Raw genomic sequence first — 24,022 nt, 5'->3', positions numbered from 1 at the left:
TTAGAGGGAGAGTAAGCCATAGATCAAGCTTTGACAAATTCTTCTACTGTTGAATAGATGCATTTTTTGCTAGCAGCCTGCATTCCACCTATAGGAGACAAAGGAAAGTAATTAATGCTACAGAGACAAAGTGATTTTAAACGAAGCAAAGGAATGCACAGTTCCAAACAGCAAAGTTTTTATTCAGAAACAACACTGCTCAAATATGGATGCATCATAAATTTTAAAAAGTGTTCATTTCCACTTAGGGATAATTCATGTTTTAAGGGAAAAAAATACTTTTTTATATTTATGACAATCTGGAAAAATAAAAATGAAGTCCTGCTGTCTTTTTGCACACAAAATGGTCATGGAATTGCCATTCTATGGAATTTGTTTTCAAGAGCAGAAAATACAATAGTGAAAATATAAACATTAAAATTTTCAAAATGCATTATAACTGCCATCTTTTTCTGTAAAGCTGTCCTCGTTTCATAATTGGTTTGCCAGTTGAAAGTTATTACAGATTTCATTTCTCAGGAATTTGTTTTGGCTTCCTGATTGTTAATATATGTTGACCTTCAGCCTCAACTTCAAACAACTCAATCCAGCTTCCACGTCCTTTATTTCCATTAAGTTCAAGTTTGAATGCCCTATTTGCTCCTGAAACAGCAATGGACATTGCTTTTATTGAATTAAAGAGATTTTGTAATGGCAAATTCTACTGTGAAGTGACCACTGTCAATTGGACCTAAGCAATCAAGTGGAGTAACTTGGTTTGTTATATTTATGGACCCGATAAGACTTTTTTGGCTTTATTTATGACTGGTTTTATGGTAAAATATGTTTATGCACTGGCAGTCATTATCAAAAGCATTTTGAAGTTACATTCCTTGCTGTGCTAATAAGCCTATTTTAATAAGGAAGCCACTAAATTATTTGATATAATAATCAGTGAAATAGTCTACATTTGTGTTAAGCACTATTCGGAAAGAAAATGTTCGTCGTTTTTAAGACTAAAAAGATTTGTTACAGTAGCGAAAAGAATTACACCAGTAATTTTCAACTAGGGACCTGTTATTCCTTGGGATTTACAGGCTACTTTAAAGGACCTTGAGAACCCATTGGCGGTATGTTTGTACTCCTTCCAGAGCACTTCCACTGGAAGAGATCTAAATAGATGCCCACAAGTTAAGGAATTTTGAATATCACCAAAGGTCAGTGCTTTTGAATTTTGCGCTTTCTCTAGAAAGATTTCATAACTAAAAGTGAGAAAAACAAAAAGAAATGTCTTCTTTTTTTTGACACTAATGTTTGTTTGAAATTATGCAGCCTGTTTTCACCATGATCCATAATTTTTTCACCCAAAACAGGATGCCTTGATTATAACTCTTTCTGTTTGTAGGCTTCAGGAGAGGTCAGATATTTCTATTAACAGATATTACAAAGCTTGTCATTTTTTGTAAGCATCTTGTCACTTACGGTAACCGCAGGATAAGCTGAAAACAATTTTTCCAAGGTTTGAAATATAATATCCAGGTAAAAAGAAAATAGTGTAATGACAGGAGAAGAACATGTGGCTTTTTAGTCAAACATTGTATTAAGAAATAACCCAAAAGAAAAAAGAAGAGAGGAGGAGATATTTGAAAAGATAAGAATACTTAGGGGGATACTAGTAAATAATACTTAGGGATGCTGTTAAAATATCTAACAACATTTTCGGAAATATTGCTATACGCATATATAGTGCCTCATCCCCTGTGTATATCTTCATTGCATGTCCCTGCAAATCCCTGTTATCTCTATTTACTAGTGCTCCGTTTTTTCCTGTACTTGTGACTGACAAGCAGAAGTAATATAATCTCAGAAGCTATAAAACATTACTTGATGGTTCAAGAAGCTGCTCCCAATCCATCCCACAGAAGACAGCACAGCTAGATTGCCAGCCTTTTACTCAGTTATCTCCCTTGCCTTCAAATGATGTGAAAACATTTTCATAAAACCCAGTGTGAATTAGATTGGCTTGCAGAAAATCTGCGTTGTGGCCTAGGACATCAGTGGAGAATTTTTTATTAAAGGATATTCATATCTTTATTAGTCTGATATTAAAATAAAAACTAATGCTTTCTTTTTATAAATAAAATCAAGAAACTTAATCCCTTCCTCCACTGACAGATCTTTATGGGCACAGGATGCTAACTTCTTGAGAGTTAATGATGTAACTGTAACCAACCTTACCCGCTTTCCCCAGTAAGTTGAATATAACAGTATATTGGAGGTGTCACTTGTGCAAAAGACTGAGAAGCACAGGCTGGAACATAGGCAGGAGCATGGAAATGAAAGTGCCTCCAACATCCTTCAGCAATGGATGCTCCTCACAGCCCTCGGTGAGTGAGAATGGCTCAGGTTGTTTTGCCCAGCTCCAAACCACGGCACTTAGCTCCACACCTTCCCTTGCCTTAACGAGGTTGGCCCTTGAGTGGGAACCCGTGCTTCGACTGAGCCTGTTGTGCCTGCCTACCCATTTAGCAAAAGAAAGGAAGTGTTTTTAAGATGTAAACCTGTTAAACGCAATAGCTGCAGAGTCCCATACCTGCTGAAAGCGATCTCGCATCAGAGGACAATACATCCAAAATGATACCTAATCTTAAATTAATCATCCATGCCTGTGAAATTTAATGGCTGTATGCTGAGAGATCCCATTATAAGTGAAGTAAGTATGACTTTGGCTGGTCAGCTTACTTTTGCTTCTTCTCTGCTATGACATTTTCCAAGTGTCTGTAGGCTTCAAGACAGCACTAGATATTCTCTACATGATGCAATTTTAATCAACTGTTAAAATAATAAGCCTTTTTCTAGTAGTTTCCCACTTTGTAAACTGAGGTGCCCGCATCTTCTCAAGTATCAGTGAGTTCGGACAAAGGTTCTCGTATTCTGCTGTCCATCAGCAATGGCTATGGAAAATGTAATTATTTTTGTATATCTCATTTGAAAGGATGTCATCAGTCATAGCTGTTTACATGTCAAATACAACATCTGAAGTCCCCGAACTGCACCAAATAAGCACATGTAGTCAAAATATCTTTCAAAATGTGAAATATGCTACTACAGTACCTCCAGATTATGTCAACAAATATAGTACAGAGGATAACTCTTCCTATATAGTAAATGTATTATATCAGCAACCATGAAAAACTTTGAAACACAAGATATTTGAAATCTCATTTGACAGAGATGCTTCTTGATAAAGCAATTTCTCACAAAGAAATGTGAATATAATTTGCCAAGTGTTATTTGAAAGAAGAAATACATATATAGATTTCTTTTCTTTTTTTTTCTCCCCATGTAGGATAGATTTTACTCCAGAGCAGGAGAGGGTGACTGGGTACAAAAATACTCTTTCTTCTCCCACATTAATACTTCATTGCAGGGCCCCTGCAAGCAGAGATGTGCCCCTCCATAAATGCAACAACTCCATACATCACCCAATGGTTTATTTTTAAACCCTGTATAATATTTTATGTCATGAACCAGCTTCTAATAAACCCTGAGCATAGCCAAAAGCTTCTGTCATATCCAGCCATTTAACTTCATTACAGATTCATTTCAAATTTTCTTTTTAAAGGTAGTTTTTAAAATGAGCTGGTAAGAAAAGAACACCTTGTCAAATGTTTCATCTTTCTTGTCCAGATATGGAATATGGTGTAAGACCCAGCAGCTGTATTATTTATCTACATAGCACATTAACATTAGAGGAAGATAGCAAATATTGGGAGGGGATCATGCAATGGGGGGTCCTCACTTCAGGACCACTGAGACTCACTGTGATTTAACAAGGACATTAATTTGAAGCACAATGGAAATATTTGAAAGAAACCATTGATTAAAACTTTTTCTTAATGATTTTTTCCTATATTTTCCTGTTACATCGATAACTGGAGACGGGAATGCTTTCAGAGTGGTAAGTCCCAAATTTCATTGTGTGAAGCCACTAAAACTAAAAACTGTAAGCATTTGTCACAGCCTCTGTGGTTGTCCCTGAAGTCAGAAGTAGCAGCATAACTTACAGGAAGATTTTTTTCTTTCATGATATTTTGAAGTACAGTTCCCAAGCCTGAAATTTTAAGAAACTCCTGATCAGACATCGTTCAGGGCAAGGTGATGCTGAGATTTGTCCTTGTAATCTGATATTTTAACGATGCTACTTTGGAGCCTCGCGAGTTTTCCGTTGTTACCAAGTCCGAGGAAGATATGAAAAAGCTGAATAGGAATGACAGGGAGATTAATGGACCTTGAAACCCCTGGGAAATCTCTAGCTGTTTTACTTCAAGGGCTTAACACTCATTTTGTACCTAGCCTCCCGAAAGGAGCTGGTGTTCTTCACCTTAGATCACAATGGGTTTTTTTGTAATAATGTATCAACAAGAAGGAAAAAAAAAAAAAACACAGAAGTGTTTGTTAACCATAAGTCATGTGTACAACAAAGCACTTAGTATTTATTAATTTTCTTCACCGTAAGTTTTATTCATGGTACTGTTGTTTCTTCCCCTTGCAAAGTCTACCATTCTCTATGCGATTCAGTGTTAAAAAAAGAAACAACATATTCAGCTCTTCCTAGGAAATTCTCATTCACGTTTGAGTATTCTTTCCCAGACCGTGTCTGTTATTCCAGTGACGTAAATACTTCATTTTGCTATTGTTCCCCTTAGATACTGAAGTCTCAACTTGGATATATACACAAGCAGTGGCTTTCTTTGAAAACAACAGTACCAGAGTAGAATACTTACATTATTAATCTAAATCAAAATGTATTTTTTTGCTATTCAAACTCCATGCCACATTCTGCAGCTAATGGAAGATGCCCTTTACAGTCTTCTGCAGAAGCCAGATTCACTCTCTAGCTTCGCAGTTGCAACCTCCGTACATCCGTCTCTGCATCGCAGTACAGATAAGCGCATGCTGATGGGCCATTTCCACGCCACTTTGGTCTCGGTATTTTTTTCCTATGTTTGGATTCCATAATACGATACACGATGCAAAATCAGTAATGCTTGCTTTTAAGGTTAAGTGCATAGCTGAATGACTAAATTCGTAAGTCGGTTGATCAATGTGACTTCAGAGAATACCCACAAGCAGAGAAAAATTTTCTCAGACATACCCATTATTTGAAATTATCTGACTATTGCCTAGGGTAAATTTTTAAGTCCTTATATTAACCAGAACTAATTTTAAATAAGCACTTGCTATTTGTGCTCGGCTACTTATTTGTGACCCGCCAGCTCTGAGTCACCTTGTGCTGCCCGGCTGATTGGATCAGCAGCACAGCTCTTCCCCTGCAAATACTTGATGAGCAAGCATGAATAAGCCTTAAAAAAAACCCATATATAGTTCTTGGTTCTGGTTGCAGGAGGAAAGCTTGGCTAAAGTGAGCTGATTTCAATGAGAGATTGGGCACTGTTCATCTAGCTCCGGATGAACAGACTGTTGGCTGCTACGTGGGTGTGCTCCTGCAGGGCTGGCATCATCCCTGGAGCATGGCGGTCTCTCCCGGCCACTCAGTCTGTGGGACCAGGTCAAAGCTGGATGAAAGTAAAGCATCCAAAATAGCACAGGCTGAATCAGTTCATGGACCAGCTTCTGTCACGTTGAAATGCTTCTGACATTCATGTTTCCAAATTTTACTTTCTGGGATTGCTGAGGACAGGTTTGTGCCACCTGCTTAAGGGATGCCTTGATGGTAGGGCAGCATAAATTATGAATAGCATGTCGAATTGTGTCCCTATATAGATCTTGCTTTTGATGGATTACTACTCCAAGCTGGAGTTTCCTAAGACGTTAATGATTTTTGTGCAAAACAGAAAGACATGGATTCCCATGAACAGTGTTGGCTAAAGCAACAGGGCAAGAGCAGACCAGGGTCAAATGCAGGTTTGAGAGACTCCAACAGGACTTGTTTCTTTCTGGTTCCTGCCTCAGCTTGTACCCATAATAGCATTACTTGGGCCTAATTCCTGCTACCCTTGTGGACAGACTGACCTTTCTGGAAGACATGGGGACTTCCTACAACTCCTGGTAAGGCAGTTAAGCTTATGTGGGGCCCTGATGTTTAACTGGGATAGGGTGCTTGATAACCTGCGGAGCTGGTGTTGCGGTGCTACTGGTAACATGATTCGGCAAGAACCACGGAGTATTTTCACATTTCAGGCAGATTGTCAGCTGAAGATTCATTATGTGTGTGTGTTGAGCCTGAATAGAATTACTTGAGGAATTTTCATTCAGTGAATTATTTTTTCACCTGTAACCCGACACAAATGCTCTGTGTCAGAACTGCAACATGCTGTTTCTTTGAAAACTGAAGTAAGACAAACGGTGAAGCATGTTCACCAGAAGAGCATGAAGTGTAATATCTTTTGTATCATGATTTGGAGAAATATGTGTAATCCCAGAAAAATATGTTTCAGAAAAAGGAGAAAAACTCTGGCAGCAATGCTCTCAGTGCCTTGTTTGCTCTGAGAAGAATGGGTCCAATGGGTCCGTCCGTCCTCTCACCAAACCCCTGCCTGACTGCAGGGTAGTGGTGGCACTTTGGCTGAGGTAGATCCTCACACTCTGCCTCCACTGGGCAGGCAATGGCAGGGTGAAGGGGTCGAGAAATGTCCAATATGTCTATGAAACACAAGTGCATAATGGCAAAGGAGAATGAAGGCCTGTGATCAAAATGTTAATAATGATGCTAATACTTAAATATGCTCCATATCAAGCACTATATTTTGCCAAGTTACATGCATCACTTTTATGGTAAGAATAGCTGTTTCAGGCATCATCAAGTATCTCTTTTGGGGGCCTTCAGAAAAGTGTCATATTAATGGAAAAAATAACCACATTATTAAGAACAACGCAGCCCTTTTTTAAGTGATATATTTTAAGGATATATTGTCTTCAGCAGTAATCTGTTATTCTACTTATTCTTTATTGGCACTGTGGAAACAAGAGTTACAAATGCATTAATCTTACTGCACTCTCCTTTTAAACATTCATTCTGGAGTATGTAATACATTTAGCTTTCAGTCCCATGGGTCTGATCTGAAGACTATTGAAATAAATGAAAAAATTCGTGGTGCTTTCAGGGGATAGTGGCAATGCATTAAAAGGATGTTGCGATGCATTCAAGTTGACGATATTTCTTGCAAGGTTTCAGCAAAATGTCTGTGCTGGTGAATGGCAGAACCCACTATCAAAAAATTCTAATTCAGAAATTAAATGCAAAGATGGAAGCACAGTAAAAAGAGTCATTAATCAAAAATTATCTAATATTCAGGCTTCACTTGCATAGTTTCCACACTCGGTTTCTAGCACACATCTCCACATCTAAGTCATGTCCACATCATGTCTTTCGTCCCAAGCACTTGTTTTTCTCTAACCTTGACAAGTGCTATCTCATCCAGTAAAAAACCTGCTGACAATGACTTTGTAGTCCATTTCTTGGAGCATGTCATCTACTTCTGTGAATTTTTGGCTAGGTTCTCTATTTTAAATTGTTCCAGAAACAGTTTTTTTTTGTTTGTTTCTGGTGCTATTGACAGCTTATACATCACTGAATTTATTATTTCTCACTCAAATTTCCAAGTTTAACTCCTGCCACAACCACACCGGGACAACAGCTCTGATGTACAGCTAATAGGTATTCAGCCATGAAATTGGTCCTGCAGTTCTTTGCTCATGTGCAAATCTACTTCTTTATCTTCTCCCAAAACTCTTCAAAACTTTTTTTGCTATAATACTTATATGTAAGAGAGGATCTAGGGTGCTGATGCACTCTGACCCCTTGCTTATCCTTCTGCCCTTCATGTTCTTGTTTTGCTATATTCCTCTCTTGTCTTTTCTATTTTGGTGGCAAATTTCTGGGCTGGAGAACATCTCTTGTAAGAGATCTGAATTCCTTGCGTCCCTACTCCATGAACAGAGCTCCAGGCACTGTGTTTATGCAGATTATAGATGATCTGTCTTATGTCCTTATATAATGCTTTCTAATAGACTTGAACTAGGGGAGCATTTTGTAAGTTATGTGTAGGAGCTTCATCTTCAAATCCTATTTGTTTTTTGGATTTCTCTTCTAATTCCCATGAATCCCTTTGTAAATGTCCTTTTCTCCACAGAATAATATCAAAGAAATTTTCTGATTGCTGGGTATTGTTTCTCCTGGAACATGATGGATTCCTTTGAGGTAGGATTTGTCAAGTTTTTACATCTGCTTCTCTTGTCATGATTAAGAGTATTAGAAATATTTAGATTTTTGCATACTTTCTTTGTGCAAAGATTCCTAAAATCTTTCCTTATGAATTAACTCATGGAGGTTTTGTTAGTGGACTGGGATGTGAGACACGTAATTTTGAACTCTGACCTTGAGATCACTGTGATATCAAATGTCTCAGGCTTGTTCCAACCACAAGAAATTTTGCCGGGCATCTCACAGTATAAAATGATTTTTAGGACACAGTTGTGATGATCAAACACTAAAGCATCCCGGTGCAACAGCAAAAAGTTCTTTTGCCAGAATAGGTGACTTCCCTGATCAAAGTAGTTAATGATTACTGAGATAACTATTGGTATAATCAGTTTGCAGCTGCACCACGAAGACTGTGCTGGTCTGACTGCACACAGATCTGCACTGTGAATAAGACTTCAGCATTTCTGTATCTCCATGTCTAGTCTGTAAAATGGAGGCTCCCTGTAGCAGAATGGCATAGTTATCGATAGAGTCATTTTATATAATTGGGTACTCTGGTGATGCAATAAGAACTGACATAAAATACTAACTAGCCAACAGCCTGATAAACCACATAAGTGATACTGAAGAACAGAAAGAAATTCTGTATCATTTACATTCAAAAAAGCACCTCTGTTGATCTGGTCAGCACTAAGACAGTATGAAATGCTATTATGCAAAGATGATCCAGATGTCCTGTGATTGAAAATGTTTCCACTGCATTGATCTGCAGGCCCAAATTTTCTCCTACCTTGATGCAAAGCCATTAAAATTAGTGAAGTTCCACATCGCTGATCAGTGGGATGTAGGAATTAGACCCATGGTAGAGCAGTATTTGTAACTAGTTAGTTGTACCAACTTGTTGGATAGCCAGGACTGTTTTGAATTCAAAGAATGAATTATTCTTGTGGTCTACATCTTATGACTAGTCCAGGGCTATGTACCTAAGCCAGTATAATCCAAACAGCGTTTGCTATACATACACTGGATTTGCTGACTCAGGTCTCTGCTGGTGTTGACATCTCCATTGCCTGGTATCGTCATGTCCTGTGATTACAGGACTGATCGAGACTATTCTATCATCCTTTCTTCTCTAGAATACGCCGTGCCATAAGCCCTCACTTTATTTGGTACATATTTTTTAACTTTTTCTTCAAATGCCCCAGTATTTTTCAGACCTTTATATCTTCTTGCTCTGCAACAGTGATGACATTTTGGAGAACAGAACTAACAACCTATATTTTAGAGTTTACACTTCTTCTCTCAGAAAACATGATTAAAACTATGTTCTCACTGTTGTGAAGGCTTAATTTATTTGTCTTTCACAGACAGATTATTTAAAGTCTCTAATATTAAAATGTAAATATTCAAATATAAGTCCTGTTTGCTGTAGCTCTTCAAAGAAAATCTTTGTTTCTTAAATCTTTGTTTATAATAGAGGAAAGTATCTTATGCCAAAAAAAACCCCAACGCAAAACGCATTTGCAGTTCGTCTTTCGAATAAGACTATTACAGAGCTATTTGAATCAAAAATCCAACATACAAAAATGCATAGTGTATTGCCTCAGGTATATGAGAATGAATTGCTAGATTTGTGTCTTATTTATTTTCTGTAACAGCTTAAGGATGTTAAAGAGCAAGTTAAAAAGTTGTCACTTGTTTCTTTGTTTGTGGTTTTGTTGTTGAGGGGCTTGGGGCTTTTGTCTGGGTTCTTTTTCTTAAACTTTATTAAACCAGAATATGAAAGTAGGTCACTGCAGCAGAGTACGGGCCTTGTACAGCAGGAAAGAGCCCTGTAGCCACCGGGGATGGAGCCACATCAGCCATGCAGTGTCACACTCTGGTTTCGGAGCTGGCTCTGCTCGAGCAATGAAGTCCAACAGCTCTGGAGCCAGAAACATTGTCCATCCCGTGGTGACCCGCTGCCCAAGGCATGTGCTTCTGCTGGGCCATTACTGCACCTGCTTTGGAGATCAACCCCATCCAGTGCCAAGCAGGATCAGATCGCTGATGTCACTTAATGTTTGGAGATTGTTGAAACCTGGTCCTTCTACCACATGAAATGTTCTCCTCCACCTGAGACAGTTTTAACCTGAGATTTTAGGGGCTGAGTTTGTGAACTTCTATAGAATATAGGTCTATAGGTCTTCTATAGGTCTAGAAATGGCAGATCTACACATTAGCCACCATAACTTTTCAGAGAAGGCATTGAAGTACAGTGGTGAATATTTGTTTTCTTTCTTGCTATTTCTTCCTTTTTAAATGTCTCTTGTCTTCAGAGTGGGCGAAAACTCTTGGAAAGGATTAGCGCACAAGGGACTTAGTTAACACCATTTAACCCGAGGACACCACCTCGCTTCTGTGCAAAGCTGCCTTGCCTTTGATGTCTGCAGGAGTCTGGAGTCTGGTGAAAAAAGGAGCAGGTGGAACACCCAAGGAAAGCTTCTTCCTTTGGAAGTCTAAATCGATCAAACAAAACCTTAGGACATTGTTTTAAATGTTGAAAACAAAACGAAACCCTGATACGGCACACTGCTTTGTAGAGTTAATTTGTGGAGTTTACACATTCCCTAGAGGGCGAGTGGACTGGGGAACAGAAATGCTTTCTTAAGATATTACTGTGGAGCCAGACAATCCACTTTATATACCCTCCACAGCAGTGGATTCTCATCACAAAATTTCACATCCAGGTTAGCTAATAAAAGCAGGGAAGCTGTGAGTGCCTGCAGAAGAGGCAGCTCCAAAATGACTTTCCTGTGTATGTGAGTACAGAGTCCATCGTTGCAAGAAGAGGTAACAAAAGGAAGACCGGCTTTTTCAAATGTAGCTTCAAATCACAGTGGTTAAATTACAGTCTGATGACAGACTGAACAATAGGAAGTTGGTAAAATAAAAGTAAAGGTATGTAACTTTTCAGACTTGTGCAACGTACTTGTACCTAGAGTCAATGTCCTTCTCAACTGGATTGGGCTACCTGTCCAGTTGCCTCACGTAGTTCTGGGTGTGCCAACTGAAGAATTTCAGTTGAAATTTTAACTTTACCTAGGATTTTTAGCATTAATGTTAATGGTAGCTATAAACTCAAATGGATTTCACCAAGGCCAAGAAGTTTGGCAGCTCTACTAATTTTCTTTTTATCCAATGCAGAGTATTTTTGGAAATATTCTCAGAAATGCTCTGTCTTGAAGTAGTTCCCGGTAAGCATAAAATAAGGGTCCAGTTCTGTTACATTTAACAAGCAGAAAAGTGTTTTATGAGTGTAAATAGATCGTCAGTGAATTTCTTATGTTTTATTTTCAATGTGTCTGTGTTAGGAGAAATGTGAGAACAGACTACCACCTTCCTTATTTATATTAAGTTGATACTTATAATAAGTTTTAAAGATTCAATTTCACATGAAATCAGCTTTAAATTTATGTTCTCAATTCCCAGAGTATAACTGTTACATCACAAACAATTAAATTTAATCATATTGAATAAGATATTGGTAAATTATACTTACTCTTCCATGCATGATCTGTGCTCAGACTCACTATAGGTGCCACCCACAGCAGCATCCTGCATTGGATGTTGTTCTTAACGTTAAAGAGCAGACATTTCATTTTACCTCTTTTTTAGTTTACTTTTAATTTTTAGTTTAAATTCAGTTTTCATGTTTAGTTTAACTTAGAAGCATACCAGTTTTGTTCTACTTGTAGTTAGAATGATGGGAAAGCAGCAAAGGAAACACCAGCATTACTGTTTTGATTATCTCAAGCTTTCTTTTTAATATTTCAGTGCATTTTTTCAAAGCAAGGAAATATTTCAGTCCTCCTGACTTCTTGCTGTCCTTGCTGAGACTGTCAATTATCATACGGCCACTTGTCCACCAGCCACTGGACTGACACCACCAATTAAACCAGTTTATGCCCCTAACTAGCCAGCAGACTGTCAGACACAACAGACCTGAATGGAGCAGAGGTGGTGATCTCACCGTAAAAGGCCCCTTGTCCCTTTTGCCCTCTGAAGACATCAAGGTCCAGGACAACAGTGATACAGCAGAGGTGACTGAAAGAGGGGGAAAAAACCAGCACAGAAGCTTTAACTTTGCATGGTAATATTCCTTTCTTGTCTTGTTGTGAGTGTGTTTCAAGTTTAATTTCACAAGTTCAGACACATTTGTAAGTAATTATTTTTGGTGTCTTGCTGTTGCATTCAAATTTGTCAGTACAACCAATTCTCAGTTTCTTTAGCATCAGATCACTTCTTCTTAGAGGCAAAGCCTCATTAGCCTTCACAAAACAATATAAAAGGGAAATGTCTGAAATGGTACGATTAGAGATGTGTAAAACTGTTACCTAAGCCTTTCTGCCCAATATTGAAACTACTTGTGAAAGCACAGATACCTGACAAGTCACTAACGAGATCATTAAAAATATTCAAAAATTCAATTTAATCTGAAAATAAAAGGCTTGCTGTAAAATGCTTAAAAAGCTATTCAAATCTTGTAACATAGTTTGAAAATGTACGGGGAATTTTACTTCCTAATGCAGGCCGTTGACTAACACATTAGTGAAAGAAAAATATCAATACTTACATCAAATTGAATGTCAGGCTGTAACTTCTCCCATCCGTGGGAATATTTCATGTGTAAATTGTAAGGGATGCAAAAATCTCCTTAGGGATACGGTGGTGCGGAGACTGCAGGTCTGCTCATAGCCAAAGGTATGGCAATGGTAAAAACGCAGTGTTGCTAGATGGGTTCCTCAACTAATTTTATCACAGAATTTTATTCTTAGAAATAAAGGTAAATTTCGTCAGGTTTAAATCAGCTGGAGATTGGAGCCTGGGAAAGAGATCTCTGTTTGCAAGGACAGATGCTAAAGCTTGTGGCTTTAGGTTTATGAATTTCTCTTGTGCCGGGAGTGGACAGGCCTGTTTCATCCACGAAGAGCTAGACTACCTTTGGATTATTGAAGGAAGAGTCTTATGAATCTGGATAAAAATCAAACATTTACTGAGGTGCTGGCTCTGCATCAGGTACCCCACGAGCATGATGGGACTAACTACCTGGTGTGTCTGCATCTGAGCCGCTCAGCTGTGTAGAACGTAGATGAAGCCCCAGCAGAAACAGTGGCTCCGGCAATGAAATCCTGACTGATGAAACTCATGGGGGTGAGCTGCTGATCCGATCAAACGCTGCCTGAACACCACATGGCGTGAGCCATGTCTGGGCGCTGCAGTCGCTGATCATCGACGTGGCCGTGTCAGATGATGCTCCACGCGCTGCAGAGAGGCGGTGATCGATGGTCCTTGTTACGCTGCTCCAGCGGAGTGAAAGGGGGGGAATCAGCTCCTGTGCACCCAGTCCTCAACCCAAAGAGCAGGGTTTGGGCTCTGAATACTTCGGCTCTCTGTTCGACGGACATCTTGTCCATAATCTCTTGGCAGACTGTTGAAGATAATCTCCTTATTGATTTCTGCTTAGAAACACCTAGATCTATTCAATCACTAATAAAATCTGAAGAGTTCAGTTTTCAAGACATTTAACTCATTTGGAGGCAAGGGTTATTTATTTTCTGGTGAGCAATCGAAGAGTTCTGCTCGTTTCTAAGTAAAGGCATCATACAGTCAACCGACAACTTAGTCAAAACCCATCCAGCTACACTGAGCTTTAGCCTGGCAACTGGACTCAATTTGGGCTATTAGTGTTCAGGTATCCGCCTGTTTTTCTTCCTCCTTTTCCCTCTCTTCTGATCTATTTTCCCACTTTAACCGGGGTGAAAAAGTTCACATATCTTTCTGAACCTGTGTTTCCTTAGCAGCAAACTGTGCTCTCATCAATACTGCACTGCAAATCTCGATGGACCCAGTTTGGAAGGAAAGTCGAACTTTCTGATTGCTTTCGATTTGCTTTCCTTGTCTCTCCTTTTGTTATTTTCTCTGTTCTACTCTGGATCCAGTGTCGTGTTGCCCATGGCTTCTTGCAGAAGCAGTCAAGGGGATACAAAGCTGTAGGTGCAAAGTTTGGGGAGGGGGGGGAATCAGGTGTGCAGATGGAGCTGCCCACTGGGGTGACTTTCCTGCATTTCATGCCAGTTGTCCTGGAAGCCTGCCCAGTGATGGTGTTTATCTCCTCAGGAAAGACAGAAATTAGCCAACAACAAAGACAGAGTCAACAGGAGAAAACAATCAAGGTAGGTCTGTCCGTGGTAGAAATCCTTACTGGCATAGGGACAGGCTAAGGTATGCAAATGGCAAGAATACGGGGAAACTTCATGTCTTCAGATATTTTTTTACCTTTAAATAAGGACAAGTTTTCAGTAAAAATATAATGTCTTATTTAATTGTAAGTGCCTCAGGGCTCTTGCAAAAAGGCTGTAATATTTCACTGCATAGGTGATATACCTAAATCTATATCAGGTAATGTCTCACTCATCTTTCATCATTTAAATAAATAGAAGGTTTATTATGAATAAGAAAATTTTCTGACTTTTTCTTTTACTTTTTCTTACCAGGGTTGACATTTACACTAGGAAAAAAAAAAAGTAAGACCAGCCATCAATAAGTGGTTTTATTGGTTACTTTTTAATGTTATTTTTAAGCAAATAATGAATTACTTTGACTAATCACTGTAGAGCCAGACGTGATTCATTCTAATAATTAGGTTGACAGTCACCATCAATCCTGTAGTTTTAGTTCATCTGATTGTAAAACCTTGCCTGCTTTTCCCGTAGAACATCTTCTACCAAATTGCACCCTATGAAACATAACGTGCTTGCTGGAGTTTTGCTTGGAGAGCCCTCAGAATAACTCTTGCAATTACACAGCTACAGCCATGTTGGGTCAGCACCCAGCCTTGCGATTCAGGCTGGAGCCAAAGCTTGGGGACAATCTGGAAGAGCTTTCAGCCTTTGCAGTTCATGGCTATTTTTGTAGAAGAGCTAAACCTAGGAAGCTTCAGATGCAAATCACTCTCTCCCGGAGGAACTGAGCATTGCCAAAGCACTTGCACTTGTTAAGCATATGCCAGCAGCCCTCGAGGGGACTGAGGTAACACAACACTCCATTTAATTACAGCAAGTACTTCCGAAGAAAAGAAATTACCTCATATGTGGCGAGAAGCTTTCACATGTTCTAGCTAAGACAGATGGGTGATTTCTCAAATGCTGTCCTGTATGGCACTGAATCAAAGTAAACATTGCAAAGGAGCAGTCTCACTTGTGTTGGTGAAGCATATCTACCCAGCAATAATGCTGAATGTTTGAGGAAGGTGCAGGTATTGGTTTACCAGGAAAATTCATTGCAACTCTTTTATTTCAGTAATTTCTTTTATTTACTTCCATTTTAGAAAAATATATCCGTGTACATTCAGATGTTGTTACTTCTGTAGATAAAAATGTATTTTCCACCTTTGGTCAAGCTCCCAGCAGTAAGACAGGCGAGTTATTTGAACCTTCCTGTGAGTTCCCACAGTAGCTCGCAAAGCTTTCATCATCTTGATGTGTAGGAGAAGAAGAATTTATTTACCTTCAAAACCGTATAGCTTTGCAAAAACGAGTAAAATCTTTTTGGCGTGTGCTATTAATATATAAGCATATCACTTACACACTGGTGCTGCGGGCTGGCTGGCTGTTAGGCAGCCAACTTTCATTGCTCCCACTGCAAGCAGAAACCCTCCTCTTATAACAACTGGGTCACCTTCTTAACTGTGTTTTCATACTGTAGTTCACACTTCTGCTTGTTGACAGATTTAGAGCACTTTGTGAAAGCAATAATTGGCCTGGGAATATAGCTGGCATGCTTCCCCAGAAAAGAGCTTGAATTAGATTGCCTTAGGTCCTTCATTAACTGCTAAAACTAATGCAATGTGCTACCGTGCCGTTTCAGGAGCGCGCTGGAACCCTACTGCAGGAACCGGGAGGACAGCGTGCACCGTTCCCCCTCCCCAGCCTGCCCTGGCTGCACTGGAGCTTTTTGGCAGCTGTTGCAAACATTAATAATTTTTAGCATCTCTGTAGTGGTTTCCCTCCTCGGCACTCCCAAGCTTCCCCCAACTGACACCTCCCCGCTGTGCCACAGGAAGGATCTGCGACTCCTGCATCGCTCGGGGGGTGAGGCAGACCCATAGCACACGGTTCATCACATCTGGGTCTGTAATAGCAAAGCTACAGAGACCTTCCTCTCATCTGAAGCTGCAGCACATCGTGATCTGAACCCTTGGAACTCTGATGAAGGATCTGAGCAACCTGCGATGCCTGACGATGTGCAGGGCTGACCCACGGCTGGGTGCTGGGGTGCGAGGTGCTGGGGTACGAAGGGATGCTGAAGACGGGCCAGGAGGTCTCCTGTCCTGCGGCACTCCCTGTTCTTTGTCAAGCAAGAAGACAGAGTTGGCCAGCAGTGAAGACATTGAACTGGGTTTTGGGGTTGGTTTGTTTTGGCTTTGTGGGTTTGGGTTTTTTGGTTGGGTTTGGTTTGTGTTTTTTTTCAGACTGGCTTTCATCTCCAAAAAAATAAAATCTCTTTTCACGGAGTTGTAGAAAGATGCTTCAGGAATTTAATGCAATAGGATCATATTCTGGCTATTAATATTAATGCCTTAATCCTGGATTTGGAGGCGCCTTCTAGAATAAAACTAGAAAACTGTGCCCTTTTTGAAGGGTTTCTAATAATACAGGAGAAGTAAAATGTGTTCTGTTTGAGTTAGACATATTGAAAACTCCTCTCTGAAGAAGTATTTCTGAGATAATTCAAAGCTCCTGGAAGAAATCCTGTATAGATAAACTTTAGATTTATTGTTAACTCTTACAGAATCAGTACCTAAGGGGCTAAAAAGTGTTATCTGTGCAATGATTGCATCTTTTCACAGTGAGGAGAGATTGCATAGAAGGCAGTGGGAATGTAAAAATAGAATTATTATGTAAAATTGTTTTGGAAAGAAAATAAAATGCTTTTCCGTCTAAGACTTCCAAGTTTGTTCCGTTTGCTGTGATTCTCTTTCCTCTGGAAAAAAAACCCAGCTGATTATACACCTTCTGCCTGGTTTCATTCACGGAAAGTAATTTTAGGAATGTAATTTCCCTCATTAGGTTGTATAACTCAATACGAATTTACTGAAATGATCTAGGGAAGGCAAGGTAGGCTCATCTTTAAATATTAAGGTATTTCAACAAGAAACCCTGGAAGTTTATTACTTCTGTCAGTTTGGAGGATTTTGTTGAGGTGTCCAATTTGAATGATGGTCTGTGAAGTCCCTAATAAACATCTCTGCCCTGGAACAGTTCAATATTTTAAGGCTCTTCTAGTATTACTCTCACAAAAGTGTTACTGAATGAATTAAAACTAAGCATATGCCCTTAGGTTAAGCCATGTCTCTAACTCAGAAACATCATCTTTATTCAGGAAAATCATATATATGAAATATAATTTGTCCCGAAGTGCTTCTGAGACCTATACCCTTGAAACAGCGACAGTAACTAAATAAGAAAAAAACAGAATTAATCAGAACATCTTTCTGGTTTGGTATTTTTCAGAGGGAAATAAAACAAGAGAAGTACCACTTTGACTCTTCACATTTGGGAGTGGATCTATACTGATAGCAGTTTGCTTAGTAATGTCATAAGTATTTATTTATAATGTAACTCATTGTTCCTGGAAAGTATAGATACTTCTATAGGTGGTTCAGGCAGTAAAATTAAGGTAGTAAATAAAAGCAAAAATATTAACTTATATTGTTAAAGCCAGTAATACCACATGCATATCAATTTTGCTAACCACCCTCTCTATGTAACATACATTCCTGATATGTATTAAATACTTCAACCCATCAACACAGAATCAAGAGGGTACGTGAAATAAAAATAAACCATTCAAAATGTTATCTATATAACAGTTGAAAGTCCAGAAGGCTTCTGCAATTAGGTCCCCAGGAACTTTATACTCATATTTTTAAATATCCTTCAAAAATAATACAAACCTAAAATAAATATTGCTGGCTAGAAAATTATCACAAGTTAGTGTTATCTCACAGTGCTTTTACTGCTATGGAATCTGATCCTGAAACTTGTATACTAGTGCAATGACATCAGTTTTAATAAGAGATTTGCACATGGATGTACATTATTAAATTCCTCCTGAAGTCCTTCTTAAAGATCCTCTTGGTGAGGATTTTCTACTCCGACAGCCTTCTTTGGGACTATCAACATAGACATGAACAATTATTTTGTTGGGCTTCTGAGAACAGTTAGCAGTCCTTCAGCAGATGACATTGTGCAATCCACTGAGATGCGACGTAAAGTTTCATTGTGAATTAAAAACTGGCTAAGAGACCTCATGCAAAAGAAAGGAAAAAATGATCCTCACGGCAAGAGGCAATGATGAGATTTCAGTATTAATAATGAGATTATAAAATTTGTAGGATACCAATCTCTTAATATTTGACAAAGCTAGACAATAACAGAGCAACTCAAAAATACAAGGCAGTATTCAGCCAGAATATTCTGTTAACTGCTAACCAGTCTGCCAGAAAGAAAAAACACAGAAAAAAACTTGGATATATTTCAGAAATACTGAGGCAGACAACGTGAAACACTGGATTTCTCGAAATACTGCTGTAAAAGCTGAGTTAAAAGATCGAGATAAGATGCTCAAGATGAAACAAATCAAATGAAATATGCTTAAGTTACATTTTCCCATAAATAATTTATGATGTACTGAGGGTAAACTAGGTGCTGCTATTTGTAGTTTTAATAATACAATTAGAACAATAAGTTGTCAAGCACACAATTTACTACAGGAGAAATACCTATGTGTTAAAAAAAGAAACACAGTAATAGCAAAAGCCGTTCCTGTAAGTTTCTGCGTACCAAGGCCCAAAGCTCACCTGGAGCAGAAAGTGGTAGCTGGGTACCTGAATCTGGATCCATCCTCGACTCTTCTGAAGAGATATGCATCAGCTTTCTTCTAGGTATATTTCACCCTCTAGCATTGGGATATAGGCTAATTTCCTCCAAGGTGAAAAAAAAAAAATCATTCTTTTGATTGCATTTGCCTAGGACAGGGTTTCTTATAATTTTCTGTGATGGATTTGTTGCTGCCTACTGGCAGGAGTAGAGTGAGGTGGCCCTGAGTCTGCTGTAGTAAGGAAGTTTTTTTATCCTGTGATATATTTCTCAAACAGGAACTGCAGAGTTGGTTTATACATAGGCTGACACATATTAAATCAACTAATAGTCAATATAGACGGCAACAAAAAGAACAGTGATGTTGTGGATGAAGATATGCATGTATTCAAATATCTTCTGTTTCTTCTTTGCATTTACATTTTGAGATAACTGTAAGTGGTAAGCTATCCAAGTGTAAAATTGCCTGGAAAATATGAACTTGGTGTTTTAAACTTGGATTACAGTCAGTCCTTGACGGTAAGGATCTTATTTCCATTAATGTGTTACCAGAACAGTGCTGAAGGGCCAGCTGTTAAAACCCTGCCACTAGCTCAGGGAGGAGATGGGAGCAATTTAGATTTCCATGCTCCCGAATATAAATAAATCCCCCTGCTAACTCCTTTCTGCTAGAGTGACTGCTCACAGGGACTTATAAGCATACTTCATAAGAGCAAGGTTGTGGGGGTTTTTTCTTTGGAGAGAACAGGCTGCTCTCTGCAGGGTACTCACCCTTCATCCCAGCTCCAAGCAACAGAAGGACCACAATGAGTCATACACGACATGCACAGGCCAAAATTGTCATAGTTGGATGCTGAAAGGTAACTACTGAGATCCAAAAAAAACCCCTAGAAACAAGCTCCAAATCCCCACACCCAAAGTATTTGTGTATAAAACCCTACCAGTACAATGCAGATCCTTGATGCCCGTAGCACAAGATGACTGGCACAGATGGCTGAGGCTGTGCCCAGTTTTGCAGTGGGCTTGCAGAAACTCGTCTTGGAGGAAAAAAACCATTCTCTCATTAAGCCAATGCCTAAAATCACAGTAAAGAACCAGGTTTTACATGACAGTAGCATAACAAAACAAAACCCCATAAAACCAGATACTAACAGCAATATAATGTAGGGGAATGACAGATTTGGACTTGAGGTCTAAAAGTCAATACAGAAGAGGAGAAGTTGATTAATGATCTTACATTACAGTAAATAAAGACAGAGCTTTGAGAAAAACAGATTTTGCTGAATATGCTTTTGAGTAGAAGAAATGAAGCCACAAGTTGAGAGTAGAATATATATAAATGATGAGAACTGGGAATACAAAAAAGTGAAAGATGAGTTAGCGTGTTACATAAAACATGAACAAATCGTTAGCAACACTTTACAGTTAAAAACAGGAATTTTGTTTAGCCTGTACAGGACTGCTGTCTGTCCCTCTTCGTTTTGAAATCTACAGCATGTATGATCACTAAATTTCTGCATTTATTACACATACATACACTTGCACAGGTACACACACACCCCCACACCCCCAAATTCAGTAAGGCAGAGGCAGAAACAGAACATATTAGACTGGGAAAAGACATAAACACTGGCATTTGGGGCTTTTTAAAATCCCTGGCTGACTTTAGTTGGACCATGCTTTTAACCAAAGGTTTTATTAGTGGTAGCTTGGGGGAATCTGCATATCTTAAAGTATTCATATAACATATAGATATCTGAAATTTAAGCTAAGAGAACCTTGATGCTCACATTTGAGTGGGACTCTCTCACACCGAAACTAAGAATGACTTTATAAATGTTGTGTTCTACACCAGTGTGATGTTGTGCGAGGTGGAACACATGCAATGACAAACACATGGATAAATGTGTCATGTTTACCACAGCCGTACTAGCATCTGAAATGATGCTGAGTTTTTTCTCCTTTGGTTTAAACTTTTTTTTTTTTTTTCACTTACTTTTTTTTCACTGTTACTACCTTCTTGTTGGTCTTCAATCTGGGCTGAAAAAATCCAGTAAAAATATTGTCTTGTATATTTGCTGCTTTAAGTAAAGCATACAGGTTTCTTCTAATCTAATGTCTTGATGTTGACTGCTTCATAAATAAATAAAAGATTGCCTTTAACATTTTAAGAGTCATTAAAGCAGCAAAAGAGATAAAAGGAAGTGAAAGGACATGCAAAGATTGAATTAAAGCATTTCTCAGCATTTTGATGACAAAGTTTGACCGTTACGAGGAATAAATCAATTTGCAGTCGCTGTGGACAGCTAGCTGAGACTGAAGCTGGAACTGTTCCATTGGGAAATGTGCTAAAGGAGTCATATTCCGTATTTTGTGTGAAGAAACACAGAAGGGATTTTGTAGAGACCAGGACAGATGCAAATCTTTTCCAGGAAAATGAGAAGGGAGAAGATCATGGACAGTCTAGTTCTAAGATTTCCCAATTCATATTCTAAAGATATTTCATATTTTTTAGAATGTAAAGTGAAATGTGTACATCAGTTATGAAAATGCAATTATTTAGAAGTTGAACAAGGTTTCATTTACGTTGTTCTTCTGTATTTTACTCTTAAAAGAATGATGGGTTCCTAATCGAGAGTCCCAAATCCATGAACATCTGAATCTACATGTCTTTCCAGTTCACAGCTGTCCTCCTGCTGTCTCTCGTAAGCCGACTCATTTGAAGATGTGATCCAGATAAGATTCAGAGTTCATACAAAGAAACTAATCTGAGATAAAATAGGTCTGTATCCGTATGTTGCTCTAATGACTCAAAAAGCAAAATCCCTTTCTGGAAAGATACCTTGGAACGTGCTGAGGACCTTAAGTCCTTAGAAACCCCCTCAGGCTTGTTCCTTTAGGCCATGTTTCCCAGCGCCTTTGGACACTCAGAGAAACAGAGCTGAGCTTACCCAGGTTTGCCAAGGGGCCTGGGCAATGTAGGACAACCTCTATTTTTTTCCAAGCTCTACCTTCCATGTTGTCTGTGACTTTGCCTGTCCCTTTCTCTACATTAAAGGGTTACGATTCTGAGTATTCTGCTCTATAGCTGCATTCTGTGTTGGTCCTTGTCCTTCACGTATGGCTTTTGAAAATCTTCAAATCAACTATCATCCTGTTCAGGTACCAAAATAACTTTTAAGCTTCTGATCCTTATGTCATTTTGAAAATAGGATTTTCATTCTTCAGATAAAGTACAAAAATATTACTCTTGATATACTACCTTTTTTTTTCTTCCTTGGTTGCAATGCAAAATTTGAGGTGTAACTCATCACCAGGATCCCTGTGGTGCTTTGGGAATTGCTCGCACACCTGAGGCTGCTCTCTGTCCCTTCTTTCTCACGGTCAGATCCAGTCCTAAAAACCAGGGCTGCAAATTGCAAGGTCTAGTTCTTCAACAATTCTAATTGGTTTTGTTCTCAGCTAATTTACTGGGGACAAATGTAGCTCACAGAACAGGAAGTTACCATGGAAGACCTCAGGAATACGACTAAGATCATGTCCATGTGTTCTGATGCTCTGAAGAGTCTCTATGTTTCTGCATCTGCCACAGAACAACAAAAGAAAAGAAAAATAAAATAGTTTTCAGGCTTAAAGTTGGCACAGGAATCTGAAGTCCCCTCTTACAACACTAGTGGAAACGAGAGCCTAACCTAACCTCCAAGGATGGAGTTACACATTCTTGGCCACCCTCTTCACTATGGTGGTGCAGGGTTTTGATTTGGAACATGGTGCCCAGCAAATTAACAAATAAATAACATGTTTGTTGTTAATATCTTATTTATTACTCATTGATAAATAAATAAGTAGCACCATGAGACACTGAAGAATATCTTATGATGAACAAACCTCTCATGAAGAACATCTCCTGATGTTCAAAGTGAATGGCATTAACTTCTGTGGAATTTATCCATGTGGTTCTGCGTGTTGTCTGCATTTTCTCTTCGGCCAATTTAAGTATCCTGGTACTAAGTGTCTCCCTTCCAGCATGAGCTCTGGTTTACAGAAAGCTAGTACCACTGCTTTACAGCTGTGGTGGGGCAGTTTGTCCTTCTAAGCCTTGCTTCAGGTCTTGGCCTGGCAGCACCAGCTCTTGATTACAGTTTATATCAGCTTCCCAGAGTGTCACGAAAAGGGTTTGTAAATCTGTTGAGTGGTTTACACATGATTGGAAATTTTCCTTTTCTTCTCTCATGTTTTCTCTTTTCCTTTTTATTCACCAAGAACCCCTAAAAAATTGCAGATATTCTGCATTGTTCTCAGAGTCATTTACTGTCCTTATTAAAATTTTGTCACATAAATGAACAGTTTAATCCCCCATAATCATATATCAAATAGCAAGCTACTCCATCTCCTCAACCTTTAGAGCGCTCTGTAATTGGATTAACTGGCAATTGTTGTTCTCCCCTTGTGCAGCCTCAGCAGCCTGCAAGGCAGGGGAACGTCCAGCTGATGAAAACATAGCATTTTAAAAGGTTAGCACGGACAGTCAGGCTGGGGTTTTGTTTTGCCCACTTGCTAAACCAGGCATGAAATTTTTTCTTTGGTTGTTTTATCAGCATTAATCAAACTTGAAAAAGACCAAACTCGGGAACAGCACAAATTAATTTGTGTGGTTCTGACCACAACAAGAGAGACATACAGAGAGGGGTGCCTTTTTTTTCCTTCTGCTTTCTATTTCAGGTGTGTGGATGCTGCTGATTGAAACCCAACTCCTGGGCTCCAGCTGGTGGTAGTACAAACGGGAGGAGGGCTCCTGCAGCATGTTAGCTAAGGTAATGTCTGTTTGAATTTGAAAAGCTTTAACCTACCTCAGACACCTGACGAATTCTTTTGTAGCATGTGATCCATAGGA

Source organism: Opisthocomus hoazin, chromosome 4, assembly GCF_030867145.1.
Source record: "Opisthocomus hoazin isolate bOpiHoa1 chromosome 4, bOpiHoa1.hap1, whole genome shotgun sequence".
Lineage (NCBI taxonomy): Eukaryota > Metazoa > Chordata > Aves > Opisthocomiformes > Opisthocomidae > Opisthocomus > Opisthocomus hoazin.
This window is presented reverse-complemented; position numbering follows the sequence as displayed.